This window comes from Acomys minous, assembly GCF_964271855.1.
Source record: "Acomys minous genome assembly, chromosome: 8".
NCBI lineage: Eukaryota > Metazoa > Chordata > Mammalia > Rodentia > Muridae > Acomys > Acomys minous.
In genome coordinates this window covers 42,830,123-42,853,638 of record NC_140489.1, presented here as the reverse complement: position 1 = coordinate 42,853,638, position 23,516 = coordinate 42,830,123, and the positions used below count along the sequence as shown (strand labels likewise).

At 43.9% G+C, this 23,516-nt stretch overlaps 1 long non-coding RNA gene across 1 annotated transcript; it reads left to right on the top strand.

Moving 5' to 3' along the window:
* Window positions 1–640: 640 nt before the first annotated feature.
* LOC311603296 lies at window positions 641–14,491 on the top strand. The gene is made up of 4 exons (XR_014781032.1): window positions 641–854; window positions 1,966–2,089; window positions 11,468–11,583; window positions 11,694–14,491. It is a non-coding gene; the product is annotated as an uncharacterized lncRNA (long non-coding RNA).
* The last annotated feature ends 9,025 nt before the right edge of the window (window positions 14,492–23,516 follow it).

Below are 23,516 nucleotides of genomic sequence, written 5' to 3'. Positions count from 1 at the left end.
CCCGGAACCTCCCCCACATCTTTCTTCCAACTTCATGTATTTTCTGCGATTATTTTTACAGAAAATTTCATATTAATTGAAGGGTTTGTTTTCCTCTCTCACCTAACTGAAGTTTAATTGTGTGAAAGATGTATGGTACATTAGACCATGGGAACCCTCGAATCCTAGAGACTTTGTCAGGAGTCAGCCCTATAGGGGTGCCCAAAGGAAATGGACTCAGGATTCCAAATGCGTCAACTGCTCAAACCTGCTTTATAGGAACAGGAGCACGGTGGGATACGGTCCCAGGGGCAACGGATCACACACAACTCAGCTCACACCTTCATGTGCAGCTCCACCTCTGCCCCACGTTCAACTTCAAAATAGCCTCCAGTGAGTGACCGTTTCCGAGGACGCGAGACTCCTCTCAACGCTCAGGCCCGCGGTCCCCGCGGTCCCCGCGTCGCCAGCTCTCAAGGACCAAGTCACCCTGGCACGAGGCTAGACCCAGCCTTCCTTCTCTGTATAGCTCCTAGACTAGCTCTCAGCAGCCCCCTCTGGCGCTTGAGACCTACAAGAAAGTTGCTCCGAGTGGTGGAGGGGCGTCATCGCCTCCTAGCAACGCTCCTAGCAACCGGATAACATCTGCTCCCTTTGGTCCAATGCGCGCCTAGAAAAGCCGCGCGCCCGCCTCGCGTTCTGAGCCCGAGCGAGAGGCGCTTCAGAGAAGGAGGGACCGACCTGCAGGAGCCGGCCGCCCCGCCAAGCTGCAGTCGCTGCCACCGCCGCCGCCGTCACTGTCAGAGCCCGTCCGAAGAGTGACACCTTTGCGGAAAAACAGGAGCTGCGTAACAGTTGTATACGCAGTCTTTCTGGTAAGTGGACCCCTCGCAAGGGATGCCAGGACCCCTCCAGCCAAGCGTCTGACCCCAAGGCCCAGAGAAGACACATTTCCTAGGGCAGGAGGCTAGGGACTTGGCCTCAGATCCCACCCCGCACCCAGCCAGTGAAAAGTGACTAGCCACTGGTCCTGAATAACTTGATTTGATTTTTTAAAAATACCAGGATTGGATATTGAGACTCTCCCTCAGCTCACTACTGCTCTGCTAGTGCTCAGAAGTTTTCCACCCTCCTGGATTTTGCTTTGCCTGGCTGACTGAGGCTGGAGAGCTAGCTGGAGGCAGTGAGCGCCCAAAGGCAGCCTGTGGTTAAGGATAAAATCACACGGAGTAGGGCTCCGCTGAAGTAAATCAGCACGTATGGAGAGCAGGATTCTGTTTTAGGTCCTCATCTGCAAAAGGTCGGTCTGGCCAGGAGCAGCAGTTCACGGGTCCTCAGCCTCCTGAGCAGTAACCATAGTAACTCACCTCTCTAGATGGGATCGTCCTTATTGGATGCCCGTCTTCCCTTGGAAAGCCCGTCTCTCTAAATATAGAAGATGATGAGATCCGTGAGCGCACAGCCATGCAGACTAGGTGTGGTTAAACGGAGCCCTTGGCTGAGAACTATCTTCAAATGGGGGCGGGGTGGTGGTGGGGAAGCAGCTTCTTCAGACCTTACCAGAAAGAGTCAGTATGCCAGAGAAAGACCAAGTTTCCATGTTTTGACTTAATTGCTTTGTTATTTTGGAGGGGAATACAGGTTGGAATTATACAAGAACTGGCTGTGGTTTTTAAAAATCAATTTACCCCAAATAATTATCCAAGTAAATAACTGCTGAGATTGGGCGCTTTCCAAATCTCTTGGTGGAGGTGTGGGGGGGGGGAGGGGGAGAGCGTGCCTCCTACTTTTACGTTAGTGATTGTGTGAGTTTGAAGGTTTATCTCTGTCTAATCCCTAGTCCAGGTCGACCTCACCTCAAACATCTCAGCCCCTCGCCCCCACCCCACCCCCCAAGCCACATTCTCTTGCCCTGATAGCTCATTACTGTCTCTGCATCCCGGTTCTGTAGAGGTGACTTAGGCCAGTATGTTTCCTTGTTTCAAGATCCCAGGTCACCATTCATGAGCCCGAGGCTGTGAGACATGCTCCATGTGCCCAGGGGAGTTCTCATCAACTCTTCTGAGGCTGTCCTAGACACACGCAGTTTGGACTGAGTCAGCATTACCAGGTAATCGCCAGCTGAAGAGAAATTACCTTTTAAATATGTATCCAGAGGAACAAATGCTAATGTAGCATCTCGGCAACATACAAGATCAATAGAAGGGGCTGTTTATATGGGCGGTTGCTGGGGAGAAGTCAATAAAGGTTTTCTGTAAAAAGGACATTTGTGGGCTGGCAGACTTCTCTTAGACCCATGTGAATTGGGTGGACCAAGGGAGCCTGGAATCTCAGAAAATGTCAAGGGAGGCTTTCTGAGTACATTGGCAGTGTGGGTCTGGGGTGAAAGAAACAGAGAGAATTCTTCAAGTTGGCACAGGAGGCTGTGGGGACTTTTGGAATGCTAATTTATATGGATACTTATGATAGAGACCAAGGAGAATTAACTATTTTGTTCCCAATTATAAGACTGAATTGGGTGTGTAAACAAAATGTTCAGCTCCCTAGCACCATGGAATTTGGTATGCTGAGCTATCTCTGTGCAGTACCCTGCCAGAGGTGACTAGTCTACCTACTGACAAACTCAGAAAGATGTGTCCTTTATAGAGATGGGCAACTGGAGGGAATCTATTCAGTTTCTCGTTCAAAACTTCTTTCTGATTTTATATGGCTTTTTTGAATGTCATGAGACTTTGGAACCATTCATTTTTATGGTTAATTATGGAAATCACTGTAGTTTAATAATATTAGGATAAGATAACCATATATAAAAGACCAAAAGCTGCGGCGTTCATTAGCTCTTAGTACCAGTCACTATTCCCTCTTCTTCCACGATCATTAGCATATTTTATTGTGAGAAATAAATTCGTGGGGAGAGATGAGACTCACTGTAGTCTTCCAGGGGATGTGTAAGTGCTCTGTGTGTGGCCTCATTCTTGGGTGTGTATGAGCAAAGCAGTCACCATGGTTGGTTCATGTATAGGCATTAGTCTTGTAATTTATACATATATGTTATATGTTTCTCATGCCTTATGTGATATACATAGAAGTTTTAAAACTCTGTGTTCTTTACTGTCCGTGAATGACAGTGCCAGTCTATTGAGACCACTAGCACAATAAAAAAGTCAAAAGAGCTTCTCAAATTTTAGTTGGGAGTTTTATCACGAAAGTGTACTATGTAGCATATGTGCTGTGCAGATTTTTATGAGCATGCTTGTTTAAAAATGTCAGAGTATTTAGTCCTAAATAAACAAATAATAAACAAATGGCATCATGATAGCAAACACTTAATCCTAGAGAAGCTGGTGGCTCCACAGTCACAGCGAATCCACCAATGAAAACATTGGTGTTGAAAGAGCTAGTGACCCTCATCAGTGCAGCTGCCATGCGCACTTGCACTCTCCCGGTCATAAAGAGTATGTGTATCTGGGATACAATGCTTAGATCAAGCTGAGACCAAACAGATTAGGGCCGGAACCGAGATTTACCTGCAGCCTTCCTTTTCCAGCTGCCCGCTCTGTTGGGAAGTTTTTAGGTGCACATCAATATTCATGTTTGGATTTATGTCATGAAGCTTCTGTAGGGTTTTGAAGATGCCTTGGACATCTTTGAAATCTCCATCAAGGCTTCCACTCCTGGGCTCTCTGCCCATGACTCAGTTTCAACAGGGAGAACACTGAAGTCCCAAGTGTACCTGAAACCTACATGATATCATCAATGGGAAATGAAATACAGAATGTATAAATATAAAAATGAAAACACAAAAATGAAAAACAACTTTCTCAGAAACAGAGGCAAGCAGGAACTGACCAAACTTTCAGAATTGAGCCTAAGGGAGAGAGAGACCTGCATTCACAATGGGCCTGGGGACGCTGCAGAAGCCAGTCTTAATAAGTCTCTTTACATTTAATTTTTTAAAAATAAGCCACCTATTTAAATAATTCTGGTACTTTATGTACCCCTTTTTAGTCTAACATAATTATTTAAAAATTTCCCCAGTCAAAATCATACAGAGACACCTGCACAGACCCATCCAATTCCTGGTCGTTATCCTTGGGATAATGGGGTTGGGGGTATTAGTGAAAAGCAGTAAGAGTTTACTAGTGTTGTGTCCAGTATTGTAAGAGATAGCCTTATATTTAGAAAAAACCCAAGGATTTGCTTTTATATTCTTAATTTAAGAGAAATTCTTAACAGCAGAGAGATAGGAGACTTCCAACTACTAGTGGTTGAGTGGATGGCGAAGAGGCACAAGGTTGAGGCTGGGAACTCTTTGGGGATGTAGCAACATGTCTGTGAGACTTCAAGTGCTTAGCCAAAGGGTCAGGACATGAAAACCCTGGGATAATTTCAAAGAGGAGCAGGAACCAGGAGCCCTAAGGCTCAATTCTGTCCCCACATACTACTTGTCTTGTTGAGGTAAGACAGCCAGTGGCTTTGGGGGGATTGCCTGAACTTGAGAACAATGCCACCCAAGGATGCCCCACGCCTGTAGAAGGAAGGCAACCCCCCCCCACCCCCGGTGAAGAACATTTTCTTGCTAGAGAATCTCTCTAGTTAGGAACTCCAATCAGAGACCATAAGAGCAAGGGCAAAATGTCTCAAGGGCAGAGCAAGGGCCCAAGAGTCAGTATGACTTGAATTCATACTGACCTTGGACAACAGAAGCAAAGCTGGCCTTTGAGACACCCAAACAAAAGATGACGTGGATGACGTACAAGCCACAGATGGAGTGGATGATTCTTATTAGATCTCTCTAAAGGGCCTCTGGTACTCACAGGTCAAAACTCTCCTCTCTCAGCACTGGCCCTGGGTAGCCAAAGGGATTAAAATTCTCTCTAGATACTATTGGTAAGAATACTATTTTTTGGGAAGCTGTATCCAGAAAGGTAGATGCTTGGCCCATTTTCTTTCTCTGTCAGTTCCCACATTGTAAGGTGAAGGGTGCAGGGAGCAGGGCATCAATTCCCCAGAGGAGCAGTAAATCCCAGTGTGTACTCTGGAAGCTCACGGCTTTTGGCCTCTGTCATTGGCAGGGCAAGCTTACTGGAGAAGTGGGCTGTGTGGTGCAGCGCAACTTCCTTATTGCCTGGCTGGTCACTTCTTGTTTAACGGTGTGGTGTTCTCTCTGGTCCAGTGAGCAGTTAGAACAAGAAGCTTTGTTCAACCGTCCATATCTGTCCTTGGGACTCTGCCAGGGGACCAGACAGCACTGCTGCTGTCTTGAGAAATCACTGGCCAATTTAGTCGCTCTGGAAGTTCTTCATAAAGCCTTCCAGAATCTGCCACTTGTTGGTAACCTGAAACTGCCAATAAAGTTAATATTGTGCTTGGAGTAGATGATAAAGCTGAAGAAGCAGATTGCTTCATTGATTCAGAGCTGAACACTGACAGTGAGTCCTGCTGCTGCCGTAGAGCACAGCACACAGAGAGGTGCTCGTCATCTCTGGGAGGGGGGAGGCGGTTGGGGTGGTGTTGACAGAATGAAAGTAGCTGACAGGGTACCGAAATATCAGCAAAGCTATTATGCCCATGAGAAACAAAGCAGTACAGCCTTGGACTTTGTTCCCGTCTGCCTTCATGAGCACACCCATGAATGTTTTATGTAACCCGTGGCTCACACCATGAGGGTACAAATGTCCTACATACAACAGGACGCTTCTGAGTTGGATACATATTCATGTTTGGAAAAGGGGTCATTGCGATAATGATACATAACAGGCAGACACAGAAGAAAGTGCCTTTAAAGCACTGTCTCTGCTAAATGGCGTATAAATCAGTGAACTGGAAATTGTCCTCCACCCCCCATAGGGAAAAAAAAATCTCAGGCTCTTTCAGGTTATGTCATCTTTGTTGAAGACATGGGAGTTGTCGGGGTGGAATGCTGTAAGCCATGCAGGGAGGCTGCAGAACATGGCTAACAAAGTCAGATGAGATAATCTCGTTGTTGTTGTTGTTTGTGTTTACCTGGCTGCACTGAGGCTTTAACCTAAGTCCCGTGCATGCTCTATGACTGAGTTACATCACCAACTCTAGATTAGATAAGTCGAAACCAAAGTATTCATCATCTTTAGGATACAAACCATCATGTCTGATAGTTTTCCTATCAGTTAAGCATGGTTTACACTGATAGGTACTTGTACTTGCTGTGGCCGATGCCAGGCTAAATTCACAAAAGGAGAACCCATAAGGCCATGCTTTACCTATGATAGGCGTGGCTGTTGGTTGGAGATAGTGGCTTACTTTACTCTCTCCACAGAGCAGCTTCCGGCCCTTCTGTCAATGGCTAGGATGCACACCTCTAACCAGATGGCTTCAACCTGATTCTTACCATGTGTTGGTTAAAACGTTGGGGATAATTAAAAACTGCTAAGATAAAAGTACCAAACATACCAGCTTTTCACTTTCTCAGGTATCTCCTTTGACCTAACCAAAAAAAAAAAAAAAAAAAAAAAAAAAAAAAAAAAAGAAGAAAGAAAAAAAAAAAAAAAAATTACTGAGATGGGGATGTTCTTTTACTGTTGTCTGCCCTTTCAAAGTGTTTTTATAAATTAATTTGCTGATGATGTTTCCTTAATGTACTGTCCCTGGGCCCCATACCAAATGAAATCACTTGACCGCTAACAGGATTCCAGTTGCCTGGAGGCAAATGCAGAACAATAAGGAAGCAATCGTTTGTAATTGCATTTTAAGCATTTATTTAAAGACATATGTATGAATTGCCCTGCCAGAGTTCTAACGACAGGTGGGTCACTCTGATCTGCTGTTTTGCTGTGTGGCTTGCTGAGCTCTTAATGCTGTGACATGCATGGAGCCTGGCACAAACATTTTGTGTGACCCAGAGGATACAACCTTGAAAATAGTTTTAATGTTCAGACCAGCGTTAGCTGTTTCACTTCAGAAATAAATCCCAGCTCAGCTCCATTCAGCTTTGTAGCTTGTATACAGAATGCTGACTCTAAACACACATCATCCTTTTGCTCTTGTTTATTTCGTTGGATTTTTAGATGAATTACAAGCTCACTGGTTGCAGGAACACGAGCACATTTATCCCTGTCAACTCAGTCACAGTGAGTGAACATCCTTGGGTATTCGGGAAAACGTGAATGAACTATCCAGGAGATCAGCTGAATGTTCAAAAGACAATTCTCATTCTCTTTAGCCCCAAATGTGTGACCAAGAGTAACACACCGGAAACCTGATCTCAGAGTGGTCGTGGGATTTGTATAATGCCTTTCAACTGGACCATCGGAGCTAAGTTTTTGGAGGCCTTCAACTAATAACTACCCTGGGTGGAAGGAACGGTCTCTAGGCCAGAGCTAGTAGGGTCGAGTGTGCCTCAGCTTGTGTGTGACTGGTCTGGGTGTATTGGCAAGGCTTACCGTATATTAGGTGTGATGCCTCTTGGCTTGGTCGCAGGGGCCAGTTGATGGCTAATCCTACTAAACAAGTGAGATTTGTAACGAGTTTAGGTGATTTGGTTAAAGTCACACAACCAAGAAGTGATAGAGCCCGAGAGTAAACCTGTGCCTCCACCCACTTCCAGACCCCCAACTCCTAACCGCACACCTGGCTGTCAACTAGAGCCTCTTCTGGGCCTGGTTTCCTCAGGCCCTGCACTCAGAAGAGGCTGAACAGCATGATCAGTAATACATAGCTGCCAGCTCAGAAGATTTTGAGTTTTAATCCAACAAGTAAACAGATGTAACAACTTACGTTTGCTACATACTTTAGCGTCAAAGTGGCTAAAACCATCCTCCAAAAAACCATGTGGAAAACATTGCAAAGAGCCAGGCAGCCAGCATGGCGGGACTTGCCAAACTGACAGCAGCTGTGAACGCTGCTGCTCAGGGATTCCGCAGCCATGCGGGTGTTTCCTCAAGAACAATAAACCGAGTGACTGTGGGCCTTGCCCCTGAGGAGCAGGCTCAGGTCTAGACCCCTGCGTATTTCCTTTGTAGTTTGAGGGTCTGATGCATTCTATATTTTAGGATAATATTTGGAATATAGCCACCCAGAATCAATCAATTCCCTATCTTCTATCTATCTATCTATCTATCTATCTATCTATCTATCTATCTATCTATCTACACACACACACACACCCCTTGATCTGTTAAGTCAAAATAGCTTCCCTGGAGGACCAGTTGGCAGTAGGAGACAGAAAGTAAATTTGACTTGGTTCTCCGAGCTACAATTTGCCGTCCTTTGTGCCACTCATGCATGGTCTTTTTAACTGGCTACAAATGCCGCATGCTTAAGATGACAAAGCAAGCCAACATGCAATAAAGGATACACGTATAGATGGAAACAATGTTGCGCATGGCAAAGTTATGCTTCTTATTTCCAAGTTTTTCCTTGCACTTCCCTTCACTAGAGTAATTCATTAGATCATGCCAAGAAAAACTGTGACCTGCCTAAGTGTCAACGCTAGCAGCAGGCACTGATGCCTCTTAAGGTGAACCCGGGGACTCCTGTTGGAATGGACTTCATTCTTTACTGTGTATTTAATATGTGAGTTAGGTGGCTTTGTTTGAGTTGACAAAAAAAAAAAAAAAAAAAAAAAAAAAGCACCCAAGCCGATAAAGGGAAGCAATAGCCACAACATCACCACCAGTCAAACCACCAGTCAACCCAGTGGCATGGCTATCAGTTGACTGTCTGAATTCAACTTTTATGGCCCATTAGTACAGTTGCCTGGTGCTGTAACACTCAGGCTTTCAAAATGCAGCCCCAGGCCAGCCGGCATGCATCTCGGCTGCATTAGGTAAGAGTGCAACATTTTCCCTCCAGAGCCCCTGAAAAGGTGGAGGTAGGGCTCAGTAGTTCATGTTCTACAGGGGATCCTGATGCTTGCTAACATCTGAGAACCACTGCTGCATCACTTAGACAGTTAATTAAAAAGTAGGGACAGGGGACGTGAGTGGCTGGGCACGTAAAGTGCTTGCTCTCTAAGCCTGCGTAAGCTGGGTTTGGAGCCCAAGCACTCTTGTAGAAGCCAGGCTGTGGCTAGCATCTATAATCTGAATGCTGAGAAAGTGAGGGCAAAAGGATCCCTGGGGCTCACTGGCTAGCTTTGTAAATCGTGGTTCAATGAGAGACACCCATAAGTAAGGTGGAGATTACTGTGGAAGAAAACTCATGTTGACTTCTGGCCTCCACTTGCACACACATGTCTGTGCACCTGTATGTTGATGTACACAAACAGGAACACACACACACACACACACACACACACACACGAACATATATTTGTACATGTGTGTGCACTCCCCTTAGGAGTCATTATCACAGCATTACCTACTTATTTAATTTCAAAATAACCCCAACAGTTCAATTATCCTAGAAACAACAAATTAAAAACCAAAAAATAAAAAATAAAAAACAAGGAACCTGGGTTTGTTGATGGTTTCATTTGATCAGTTTCGTTCTTTTCGCCTAACCCTTTCAAATCAGTGAAAAATCGACAGACTCTGCGTTTTGCTTATTAAATTCAGTAACGAGTCTTCGTCATATCTTGGGTCAGATGCACACATGCCTTGAATCCTGGATTCCTTAATAACACATACCCACACTAGCTTAAGGCTTTGTTGAATTTATATCCCACAGTGACACCAGTGAGAATTTGGGATGCTTTGGTAAGCCTTCCGGCTGTAGGAGAGCTGGGTGAGAGCTAGGCGCTCATGCCTTCATGATGAACGGGACACTACAGAAAGCAGGCTATCGGAGAAGGGCATACTTCTAATACTGCAGCTTGGAAAAGCTAGACTTTAGAGGAAAAGCACACATGTCTTAGTGTAAATGTATTTAACCCACATGCCTTTATGTACTCATTATTTTGTGAGCCAAATGGTTCTAACACAGAAGTATTGGGTTAGGGTGACGTAAATTAAGTGTAAGGTTTCTGTCTGTTCTGGACCTTGCGCGTTGAATGAATACCAAACTGGTCTCTGTTTTTTACATTCACTCTGCTTGGAATTGAAAGCCACTGTGTTGGAATTTTGATCTTGCTTCCTTCCTGTGGTCACAGTGCCACCTAGAGTACATCCTGGGAACTCCCCTGGAAAATCTTGGTGAACTCCAAAGCTGTTTTCCTTACACTCAGAATCCTCAGTTGCAGTCAGTTTCAAGGAAGAAACAAAGATTTGCCGCTTTCACATACTGCACTGAAGTCAACTGTGCTGTCCATCCTCTCTCGTTTCCTCATTATCAATCTCCATTATGTCAACTGTCAGGATGATGTCAAAACATAATCATGTAAAACGCTCTTGTCTGAAGACATACCATTATATTAATTAGCTAATTAACTAATTTTGTTTATTTTTGAAATTGTATTTTAATTACATTTCTCCCTTCCCTCTCCTCCCTTTAAACTCTCCCAAATACTCTCCTGCTCTCCTTCAAATTCATGGCTTCTCTTTTCATTGGTTGTTATTGAATGCACATATGTATTTGTATATGTATATGTGTGTGTGTGTGTATAAATATATATATCTTAGTCCATATGATGTTGCTTGTATGTATGTTTTCATGGTTGACCCATTTGGCACTGGACAAAGAGTTGGTGTGCTCTTCCCTGGGCAGAGCCACCTCTCCTACCTCCAGCTTCTCTCAGTTGCCTGTAGTGTTTTTGCTTAGAGTTGAGGTCTCTTGGGCTTTTTCCTGTCCATTTTGACATGTTCATCCTTGCTCGGCTCAGGTTTGGGTAATCATGTTGGTGGTAGTTTACAGGCATAGCCTCGGATGCTATTAGGGGACACAAAAACTCCCTGATCCTCTGGCTCTTACAGCCTTAGTGCCCCTGTTCTGAAATGTTCCCTGAGCTTTAGGCGTGGGAGTGTCTTGTAGGTGTGTTCACTGGGACTGGGCTCCACAACTCCGAACTTTGATTGGTTGTGACTTTCTGTAGTGGTTACAAGGAAGAGTTTCCTCGATGAGGGGGCGAAGACGACGCCTATCTGTGGGTAGCAGGGTGAATGTTTAGATTGTTGCCAGGGATTATGTCATTATTTGTAAAGGTGTAACCGGGCCACCACCAGCTATGTTATGGCAATTTGACTACTCTGGAAATGTTCACCCTCTCCTGAGTACTGGGGAGATTAACAAAAAAAGCTAGGGAAGAGCTCTTAGCATTTTCCATTATATTTTGTGTATCAATTTCAAACTTGGGGTATATTTTGGCACAAAAAGGCATGAAACTAAACAGTACTTGAATTTTACCTCCCAGGCTGCATAAGGAAATGAATGTAGAGTTCTAAATGCGACCATCTATTTTGGGTCTGAAATGATGGCATCGCAATCACAAGGCAAATGCCACTGACAGCACTGTTTGGTGAGAAAGTAGCAATCTCCGGGGTCACTGGATTCCTGCTTAAGAGTGGTCTCCATGTGACCAAACACTCTTTGCCGTGATGCCACCTCACCTTTCTCCAATTGTTCTTTGTTTCAGCTCATCCAAGAGAAGTCCTATCATATTCATTAACAACGTCGAAAGTAGCCTACTTTAAGAGAAAATATGCAGAAGAAGAAGATTTACATCAAGATTACCAGGGGTATTTTCCAAAAGTAAGCATTTATTTTTCTCCCAATTCCCCCCTCCCAAATGCCACTGGTAGCACAGCACTGCAGCTTTCATTTTCCGATGCGGGAGATTAATGACTCTGTTTGCTTCCTAGCACCTGATATTACCCGAAGACAGGACTTGTATCCTCAAACTCTCTCTGGAGAAGCTCAGGTTTCTTGAAGACCCAGAAACCTACTTAAGAAGGTCTGTGTTAATTAACAATTTGCTGAGGAAGATACATCTAGAGACGGAGAAGGAGAGCTATGAATACTTTAAGGAAGCTCCCTGCTATAAGACTGCTTATTCTGATACAAGAAAACGGCTGAAGTTTATGGTACAGGAGTGCTGTTCCCAGTCTCTCTACTATGAAGAGCTGCATTCCTACCACATTGTGCCTTATACTTCGGAGAATGCCATCTATGGGATGGGCTACCCTGGTGACCACTTGGAGCAAAATTCTCAGTTGCTGATTTATAAAATGAATTAAAGTAACTGTTACGTTCATTGATATTTTGTTTCTAAATGCCTGAACTGTTTATAGTGAAGATATTAATACAAAACACTAACTACCAGTGCACTTGATCTCAGTGATGAGATGCATGCTGAACCGAGGGGGAGAGAACCATGGGTATTACCCAGCAGTCCTTAGTGCCATCACATTGAATGGAACATGCACCCACCTTCTCATAAAGCAGTGGCTTGATGCGTTAGATCCTCTGGCCTTTTGTTTTCAAGATAGAAAGGGATCGATCTCTGGTCAACCTGTTAGATTAAAATTCTTAAGCCACTCCTCATCTAAATTCTGCCACTTTTATCGGGGGGAAAAAAAAGAGCATATTAAATTGATAATGCTGTGGCCCTGAGGATTAAGGGTAGAATGAATCTAATTTTCTTTACAAGATGAGGTTTGATCTTTTGGAATTGCTTTGGCTTTCAAACACTGTGCCAAATGCTTGCTTGTCGTTAGCATCCTCTAACCATGAGTGGCAGTTCACGACGGGGCCAGCGGGCGTATACGGCAGCTTCCTTGCTGAGTGTAATAACTAGAGTCCCCCAAGCCCCACCCACTTTTGTTCTTGTTCTGCTTCTTGTTGATTATTCTTATTTGGTCTTAACAGACTTTCTCTTTAAGAACGAAATGTAGTAAATTTAGCATTGCATATAGGATCGTCTTTAAGTTCTATAGGTTGATTAAGATTTGTGCTGGGCCCTTAGGAGTTTAAATTTTATTTATGATCTTTTTTTTTTTTTTTCAATAGGCCGCGAAGCTCAGGAAAAGGGTAACAGGCAAAATATGTTTTTAACAGGTTAATAATTTTTAAAAAACCTGCTCTGGAAAGTTGGTGAGAATGACAGAGTTTGGAGATGATGTTATTTCTTCATCTGGCTAAGAGCTCATGCCAGGGACCCGGGCGAAACATTGCACTGACTTCTGTATAGTAGTCCAGTGGCCCAGCACTTGCCACTTCACAAAACGTCGGAGAATGCCTTCGGGGAGAATTTTCGATAAGTTCCTTTGTTTTACAGTTTGAAGGGTGATGACTTAACATGTTGCTGGAAGGGATACATTGTGTTGTTGAAGTTTGAGTGAGCGGACTTCAGGGTCTGAAGCTTTTGTCCTACAGAGTATTCCGTTTAAGGGACTGTTGCTGATAAAGAGGATTGGGAAAACTAGGTGCCAAAGGTGTATTTAAGAAAATACCAAAGACTCAAAGATGAGTGTTAGGGTGGCTATGATAGTGAGGCTAGCAAAGACAAGACTCAAAAACCAAGGATTGCACAAGTGATGTGGAAATGTGCTTAAGGGCTTCAGGAAGATTTGCTTACTGGTGTGCTTTCTGAGCTTTGTTCAAAATGATGACAAACAGGCATGTGATACTAAATCAAGATATTAAGCTTTTGCAGCTCATGTATGGCAACTGTCAACACAGTGTCATCCCTAGCTGAAGTACTGACTTGTAACCAGGTTGTTCACATCTTATTTTGCATTTACTTTTGATGTCCCATTTGGTCCCTGTGGTGAATCACCAAGGTGATTTGTACAGAGAGTACGGGGCCTCTAACTAGACTGCATTGTGCAAGACTAAAGCAAAAGACTACAGATGCATAGTTGATCCAAGTGTCAGAGTTATATTTAATTGCTCAATCAACATTAGGAAAGGTGCTTTAGGACAAAGTACAATTTATAACTGAGGTAAAGACTTCCAGACACACTAGGATGAATGGGAAGATGTCTTTGAAATCCATATATAAATATTTAAAAGTCAATTGGAGAGCAAGGTTTGGCGTTGGTGTTTAATGTTTTTATTTCATTGCTTAAAAAAGGCTGTATTTCTCAGAAAACTTCTTTCAAAAATATTGATTTATTTAAAATTGACGCTAATCTAAAACTCCAAATTTGATAGGATAAGAATGCCATTATAAGTCTAAAATAGAATCAGTTATCTAATACTTTTTAAGTTTTTACTGAAATGGACACCAGGTATGGCTTGTGACAGTACCTCTAAGAAGAGGCCACTGATGTTAACAGGTGCGACATTTTTTTTTAAAAAAGCACACATTTAAATTGGCTAAGTATAGAAATATACATATTTTGGAATAGAAGAGAAAGGAAGAGGAAAATTATCATCAAGAAAGTGTAAATTTGTAATATTTCCTGTATGTCAGAATCCTTAGACAAAGCCAGGACTCTGGGACAAAGAACCAGTAACAGATGTAAAAATCCATTTTATTTCAAGATATAATTACCTGAGTGCTCTGATCTACACCTTCGTATATAAGCTGTCTTAGAAGCCAGTGGTATTTGTGATTCTACTTTTATTTAAATATGTATTGATTTTAAAAATGGATTATTTAAAAATACTTTTTAGTGCAAACAATTTCCCCCAATAAACAGCTCATAGTTAAGGAGTTGACAAGTGTTATCTTGTTTTGTTTTGTTTTGTTTTTTTTTAAACTTGTATTTAAATTCTGCAGACTTGCCTGAGTTAGCCCATGGACGGCTGTGGTTTTACCAGAGCCATCTGGGACACAGGGAGATCCCATCCAGGCTTGCTCTGCTCATGACGTCTGTTTGCATGTTCCACTGTGGATGGTACCAACACCAGCTACTGCTCTTCTGACTCTAGGCATCCTTCCTCCGGGGACAAAAGCCATCCTTAGGACAGGAAACTGAGATGGGGAATCTGAGTGTCATTGTTGCACTGTTTTCCTGAGGTTACCATAAGATACCCTGGCAAAAAAAGGACACACACACACACACACACACACACACACACACACACACACACCACAGACACAGACAAAAACACACACACATAGATACACACACAAACATGGAGACAGAGATACACAAATGTACACACACACACACACACAATACACAGACAGAAACATGCACACACAGGTACACATAGATACACACACAAAGATGGAGACAGAGACACACAGATATGTACACACACACACACACACACACACACACACACACACACACACCTTGGCAAAGAAGACAAGGAGCAGTGCAGGATCTGTAAGAGAAAGAGCAAATTGTTTCATGGGAGGGACTGTAGGCTTGCTGGATTCATCCTCTCCACCTGTGTCCACTGTCCACAGAGCACCTGCTGTCTGACTGAACTGCTCCTCTCTCTCATTCAGCAACGATGCCTAACATTAGATTCTACGCCGCACAGATGAGACTTGAAATATGGCATTATTACAAAATACTGCTGAAGCTGGACTCTGGACAGGCTAGTGAGGGAAAAAAAAGGAAACACAGTCAGGGGAGATGCTGAATCCTGAGGCTGGGTACAAGTGCGTGTGCTCAAAAGCATGGGCCGTTTTCAATGCACATCTCAAGATTAAGCAGGTCGGTGCCCGGGGACTCAGGCAGAAGTGCAGTTCACCACTCCCTGAGACATTCTTAGGGTTGAGCATTGTGCCAGAGCTGGGGCTGTGACCTGAGGGATACACAGTCACTTTGCTCGGTTTTCCCATAAGATGACTGAGATAATTTTCTTCTCCAAACTGGGATGGTTGTCCAACATCTTTCTCCAATAGTGTTTGCAGGTGAGCAAGATGCACAGGGAAGAGGGAGTTTTGCTCATGCAGAACAGGACACAAAAGGGACACAAACACACACACCTTGCTTCACAGTGGATTCTGTGCTGGCAAGCGTGGGATGCCTCCGTTGTAGGGCAATGAGGCTGGTCAGCACTCATCTCGGGGTGTCTCCTTGGGAGATGGTAGGGAAGCAAATTATGTGCACAGAAGTCCTTCCACCTCTCTGGTGTTCTTGTTCTTTTACAGGGCAAATCAGGTTCGTATTGTTGTCGAGGAAAGCTGTAAAGGACAATCACAGTGAGTAGACCACAGCCCAAGAGCTGGCATAAGTAAGGCCAGAGAGACAGACTTTGCTCACTTGTCTTCTGTTTTGGGTGGGCCTGGGGATTTCTCAACACCTGCTGCTGAAGCCGTCCCCTCTGTGTCCCACAAGCTGCCTCTCTGAATCGCAGCCTTGTCTCCATCCTCTCTTCTGTTCCTCCTCTCTCACAGGGATAGAACGAGGAAGATAACACTTTAGAATCCTGGCTGAGAAAGGGCTCAGGAGTTTACCAGACTGGAATCCATTCACAGTAATGTTATTGTTGAACACAGTTCTTTTTTAAAAAATGGCCATACGTAGTCACCGAGTACTTGTGAGGTAAGGTAGTCTTCTTGTTTCTAGAATTCAGTGTGAGTCATGTTTTGCAGAGAAAAATCCATGTGTTGGGAACAATCAGACTGTATATAATTAAGTACTTTATGTAATATATGTTGATTTAAGATTTAACTTACATATTTGTATTCTTAAACTTTATTACTATACATTACCATACATTAGCAACATGACAAATGCAATTTTTTTTTCAAAAGAAAATGTGAATTGTGTCTAAAAATTGTTACATTTTAGGACAAAGTTTCCACATGGAGGGGATTCTGTCTCTCCTCAAGGCTTAGTTTACACAGTTGGCTGAGTTAAGAACATTCCTCTGCGTTCATACTTCTGAAATCCCTTTGGACATTCAGTTCCCCAGGGCTCTTGTTGAACATGCATGGTCTGTTTTGCAGTTCTTCACTGGGACCCAAGTCTTCATTTTTCAATATTCCCCTGTAAATGCAGTTTTGCGTAGAAAGGTTATTTGTAATTTCAAGATGAAAACATTAATTCAAGCCTACACATGGATGTTCATGTCTGTTTTTCATAGCCAGTTTTTTTTTTCTTTTAAGAAATATAAAACAAAGTGGGTATGGTACTACACATCTGCAGTCCCAGCATCTGGGTGGTAGAGACAAGAGGGTCAGGAGCTTGGGGTCTCTTCAGCTACATAGTGACTTTGAGATCAGCCTGGGCGGTATGTGATGACCCTGCCTCAAGGGGGAAAAAGAGGCAAAAATAAATATCCCAAAACCATAAAATCTTTTGTCTCAAATAGTCACAAATATAACACAGTGTAACATGCATGGAAATTGATTTTGATGGCTAGAAGTTTGGGTCCAAACCAAGGGCTTTAGAGGAAGAGAGGTAGAGTACTGGCCCATTCTCATCAGCCAGGGGGACGGCTGGCTCCCTTCAATCGCCCTGGCACTAGGGGGGCTCCACTGCAACCTGGAGCGGTATAAAAGTTCCCAGGGTTAACACTTAGAGGATCTCTTACTTGTAACCCTGTACCAATAGTACAAATTACCCTGTGTTTTAAACCTAGGATTCTGGGTGTTGGTGACCCCAAGCTAGAAATTTGACCCCCAGCTTGTTTCCTTCACCTCTTGTCTCCAACTCCATTTGAGCTCTGCTCTTTACAAGATCCTGATCTGCCAGGGACTCCTCACCCCCACCCTGACCTTGCACCTTTCTCTTTAGGTTGGGGAGGTCACAGTAAAAGGGTGGAGGGGCTAAGTTGTCTAGTTTGAGCATGCTCTCTTCTGGTCATGAGTTCTCGCGATTGTGAAATACAGTGTCATAATAACCCACTAATGAAGAAGGACCAGCAGAAGTCTGGCTCTGTGGGAATTCACTCAGATGTGGAGCAGATGGCGTTCTACAACATTTATTTGGGGAAATGTGTATCTGTTACATAACCTAAAATATGTCTTTTTCACATTTAAAAATATTTGGGTCATGGTTTAAAGTTTTGGTTGGATTGTTTTTGTTTTTAAGCTGGGAGGAAGAAGAATGATAATTGTATTTTATGGAGTATTTGACATGTTACTAATAAAATTTTCTCACTAGTGAAATGTGGACCCCTTTGTGAAGCAGGGGAGGTGGGATCCTGCATGTGGCAGCTGTGGTATGTCTCTGAATTCCAGAGGTCACTTTTTAAAAGTGGACGGCTCTACTTCACTTCAATGCAGTGTTTGCTTAATGGCTTGCAAGATGTGTCCATCCCATGGTGCATTTTCTTTGCAGGAGTCACTGACAACAAGACTTAATAGTCTGTGGATTTCAGCATCAAGGATGGTTGCTCTCCTCCTAGCTAACTCAACAGGGGTGCCCATTGTTTCTTTCTTTTCTTCTTTTTAAAAGAATATTTTTTAATTTATTATGTATACAGTATTCTGCCCGCATGTATACCTGCATGCCAGAAGAGGGCACCAGATATCATTATAGATGGTTATGAGCCACCAAGTGATTGCTAGGAATTGAACTCGGACCCTTGGAAAAAGACAATGCTCTTAACCTCTGAGCCATCTCTCCAGCCCGCCCATTGTTTCTTGATGGCATATTTACCAGGAGAAATAGGCAGAGAAGCACCAGAGAGATGCATTCTTCCTCTCTCTCTCTCTCTCTAGTATTTGTTACTGGCATTGTCAACAAATGACAGCCAAGTTTCCTATAAGCCATGGCTGCGTGGGGCACACACACAAATAGCCAGGTTAAGGTGTTTACAAGCAAACAGTATTTTTCTTGCACACATCCAGTTAGATTTGTTTAAATACATAGTTATTTTAGTAACCCAAGAACAGCTGACCCATACAAATAACATGGATCTAGGAAAGTGTCCACAAGTCAGACCATAGACAGTGAGTGACCATGTCACCAATGCTATTTCTCCATGCTGGGGTAGGTCTTTTATATATTTTTTTTCATGAGTTCCACATGGTGATAATTCTCTTCAAGCACTCACTTACCCGGAAGCTGCTTATACTCTCACCTCATGAACATGATGTTTAGAAAGGTCTGTAAATGGTGCTATGTAAATGTAAGCATTGTAGAATCATTACACGAAATGAAGATAAAGATAAAAGCATTACTGAAGCGCAGAGCCACCCAGACAACCTTTCTCATGGTCTTTTGATAGCTCCTGAGGAACACAAAATATAGAGGCTTAGTCTATTGCCTCACAATCTCCATTTCATCAGTTGGTATAAAAAATACATGACAATCAATTATCAAATTAAAATGATGTCACCCTCACTTCAACTCCTTCTGGGAAGACTTAATCCAAGGGGCTTCAAGGCCATGGCTACTGGCCTCTGGGCAGATGTACAGCCCAGATGGTCAACATCATTCCTGGAGTTGGCTGAGGCTCAACTGTCAGTATAACACCACTATAGACATCCAGGGCAAGTCTGTGGTCATGGTGGATAGGCAAACTATATCCTGGCAGTTCACCTGTATCCCTCTTGCCTTGTTTTTATAAGATCTGTCTAGGCTAAGCTTCTCTTTCATGTCAAACTCTCCAAGAATAGTGACTGTATTGATAGTAAATAATTAAGGAACTTAAATAAACTAGCAACCACTGTCTCTGCTGGCCTTTCAAGACGAAGCAACTACAGAAACTCTCCACTTTGATGTCACTGAGGGGCCATTAGGATCTGGAAAACGTTCTAAAACGCTAAGCAATTCGCTGTGTCTGGCCTGAGTGCTTCACTCTTTCCTGGATCCCTGCATAATTGAATGGAAGCGAATTGATTGCATCAGCATAGGGGAAGAGAGCTCTCTGCCCAGGCAGAAGAAGCAGTGTCCTTGTGGAAAGGAAGAATCATGGGAGCAACCCGGACAGCTGGTGCAAAGGCACCAGGGACTTAAATATTTGTTTCTATATTTAGAAGAAAAGACTCCTGGGCGCAATCCCAAAACTTAGTGGGTTTTCCTTCCATGCCTTTGCTCTAAGGGTGGTAGAGCCGTTCAGACAGATGGCTGAAATGAGTGCTACTCTCACTTCATGTATTTTCACTGATTTTTGGTTTCGACTGAACATTTTAGATGATTTTACACACTCCTACTGGCATACTGCTTTATAAACTTGTGTCCTGTTATCCTGGAACAATGGGAAATGAAAGCAGGAGGATGTGGAGTTCAGTGCCACCCTGAGCCACGTAACAATCTCTAAGCCAGCACGGTCAATGTGAGAGCCTGTCTCATAAAATGACACAGGCCAAATAAATACAAGATGCTGTTGGTGTGGTGATTAGTGAGGTCTTATATGTAAGCAGTTATAAATAAACACATGTATATGTACATCTTTATATAGAGAGAGACACATATTTGATAAAGGGGCCTTCACAAAGAAAATTAGCCAGTGCATGTGGTATAACACAGCACATTGTGAATGGTAGCTGAGGAGGAAAAAAAAAAGTGGAACAAAAAGAAACATGAAGTAGTGACTGGAGACGCTGGAGAAGAGTCCGTCCCAGGATGGAAGGTAGGCATAAAATCTAGGCTGCTGACACAGGCAGGAGAGGCAGGGAAGACTCCAAGCTGGGAATAGCCCTGCAGTCAGGGAAAGGAGGCAGCAGAAGTTACAACCCCAGCCTGGGGTCACAGAGAAACCAGTGCTGAGAAGTGGGGCAGACACACGAGTTGTTGGCACTAGGGTTAGCACCTGCAGTTCCTTTGTTGTTCCTTAAGACGCCGTTGCTCATCATCACCGTTGTCTTCAGCACCCCTGGGTTCAGTCTCCATTTTTCCATTCACCGCCAATAAAATCTACCTTCTCAATCACCCCCAGCATGTTTTCTTGTGTGTAAAAATGAGAACAGCGGTGTTTGTTTCACAGAGTTGCTTCACGAGGTTAACCTACACGGAGCCCTTGGAAGATGTGGCCAGGGTGGGCTCTGTGCGGCTGTGAGTCAATGCTCTCTACCATTACTGCAATCAGCATCCTCCTGTGGACAAGTAGAGGGACTGTGGACAAGCATCTCACTATCTGAAGGGGAAGATGGATGCTCTCAATTCTCTGGAGAGAATGGACACCGGGTGAGCTTGCTGACTGCCAAGATCAGAGCATGGGCAGAGATGGACTTCTGGGTATCAGAGCCAAAAAGTAGTGCTAGGTGTGGGAGAAGGGGAGGGTGGAGGGCATTAGCAAAGAAAGCAGCCGCTTCCTAGGGTAGCACAAGTTAGCTGTTGGGAGGAATTTAGCTTTGACTATTTTGAGGTACTTAAAAGTAAAAAAGAACTTGTGCTTGAGGTGGCAGCAGAGAACCACTGTACCAAACAGAATAACAAGCATTCTAGCCTGAGAGAGCGTGGAAAGGGCATCAGATGAAGACAAGAGGACAAGCTGAAGAGCCAGGGCACTGGCTTTCGAGCCTGGGAGAGTGTGGCGGGAAGTGGGAAGGCAGGAGGGACTTTGCAGAGTCAGATGGATTCATAACGACCTGACGAGTTGAGTTGAGAGAAGAAGGCAGGAGAATGCTAGGTGTTTCTGAATGGGTTTGGGCACTTGGGGAGAGAATGTGAGCACAGCCCGAAGCCTTCTCATTCACACAGATTGAGTGTGGGGGAGATGTGGCTTTCAAGACGAAACATTTATCTCAAAAAGGCGGGTGGTAGAAAGCAAACGTCAAATGACAGGCCGAGTTGTGAGTAGCCTCCACTGTGGTTGAATCAGATATGGGACCTCTATAGGAGACAGATTCCCTCATAATGTAAAATGAACTAGACACAAGAAAGAATAGGCATTGCTTCTGTCAGCCAATGGCCATCAGGGCCTGTACATTGGCCTGATAGAGTTGGTCCAGCTTAGGAGTTCAGATGCTCAGGGAAGACCTAGATAAATGAAACCTGTGAGGTCCCCTTGAGGAAGGCAAGGCAGTGCTTTTGCAGAATGCAATCCCTTCTTGATCCCAAGGCAACGGTGTTGGGAGCTAGGGTCTAATGACAGGTGTTTATATCACAAAGATTCATTGTGGACTAATGTTTACACACACACACACACACACACACACACACACACACACACACCTTGTAAAAACAGCTTTCATTCTCTGATCTGTGCTCCTCTCTGGAAGAGGACAGACCCCATGGTACAGCCACCACCTTGGAGTCAGAGATGGAATTTATCAGCATTTTGACCTTAGATTTCACTGCCTTCATCACTGCAAGAAATAAATTTCTGTTGTTTATAAATCACCCAGTCTCAGATAGTTTATTATGGTAGAATGAAACACTCTCAGACGGCAGGCATGGTGACAAGGAGTTAGAGCAATTTTTGTCAGTCTTACACTGTTTAGAATAAAACCTTCCTCTAGCCAGCTGTCTGACTAAAGGCCCTGCCCTCCTGAATGGATAAGTATGGCTGCCTTCTCAGCCTTCTCAGTCTCTGGCCTTGAGTGTGCTGTCTAACCCAGCATACCTTCATGAGTTTGACATGGTTATATATCAAAGAAGACATACCTTGTAGGAAAGCGAAGACTCAAAACATCCACTGATGTGAGGGGAATGGAAGGCCAGCTCTGAAATTCATGACTCTCATCCCATGGCAGCTCCCACAGCCTCCCCTCAGAGGGGCTGTTAGGGTCACTGGGGTACCTTTACTAAGTGGACTCTTCTGGCTCTGGGTTTTGTGGCAATCATGAAAATGGCACAGCCAGTGAGGAGTGAGGTGAAGACACCCACAGCAATCCCCTTACTGGCACCCCCACTGTTTTTAGATTTGGTAGAGGCAGCTGTATAAAAGTCTTTTATTCCCTCTATGATCAAGAAGAAAAAGCAGCTATGGTAGAAACCCGTGCTATGTTCCCCTCCACCAGGTGAAGACTAATATCTTTGTGAAACCAAGCCTCGACCTCATTACTCCATTCCTGCTTTTCAGGGCATAACCAGACATCCACAGAGGTGACTCGATGGAACGAATGTTTCCTTAATGACTCTGGACCTCACTGAACTGGACTGCCTAGCATTTACTTTGTTTTAAGTTACAAAATCATTTTATTCTTTTAAGAGCAAACTGCCACATTCACATTTCACATGTACAGACCAGATAGCTGTGATTTTTGTTCTATGTGGCTTTTATTTTTTTCTGTCTTACAAGCTTTATCAGACCTAAAAAAGGGGGGAACAACAAACAGCTTCTGTCTCCTCCATCCACTACTGTTTGCCGTTGCCATTGATGGGATGGTTCACCTGGTCAGGACAGGACAGAAAGGCCTTGATCTTGGGCAGGGCACTGAGACGGGCCACATAGGCAGAGAGCAGAGAGCAGAGAGCAGAGGGAAGCTGTCCAGGCAGCCGGGGGCCAGGACCTGGTGACATCTTGTAAGAAAAAAAAATATTGCAGAGAACCTAGACCCTCTGTTCAGATCTAGCCAATGGGCAGCTCATTCTCCACAGTTGTGGGGGCAGTGGGGACTGCCACTGACATGAAGTCTGGGGCTCCTGATTTGGTCACTTCCCCTTGGTGGGGAGGTCCAGCATGGGCACACAGAGGAAGGGGAAGCAGGCTATCCAGATGAGACCTGATAGGCTGTGGTCATATGGTAGGGGAGGAGGTCCCCTTCTGTCACAGGTCTAGGGGAGGGGAATAGGGTGGGAAAGGAAGGGAGGGTGGAAATGGGAAGATACAAGTGTAATATGAATAAATTATAAGAAACAGAAAAACAGAAAATAAGTTTTAAATGAAAGGTTTTGCAACTTTGGTTTATTTGCATAAGTAATAGAGTTTGTTGGCTG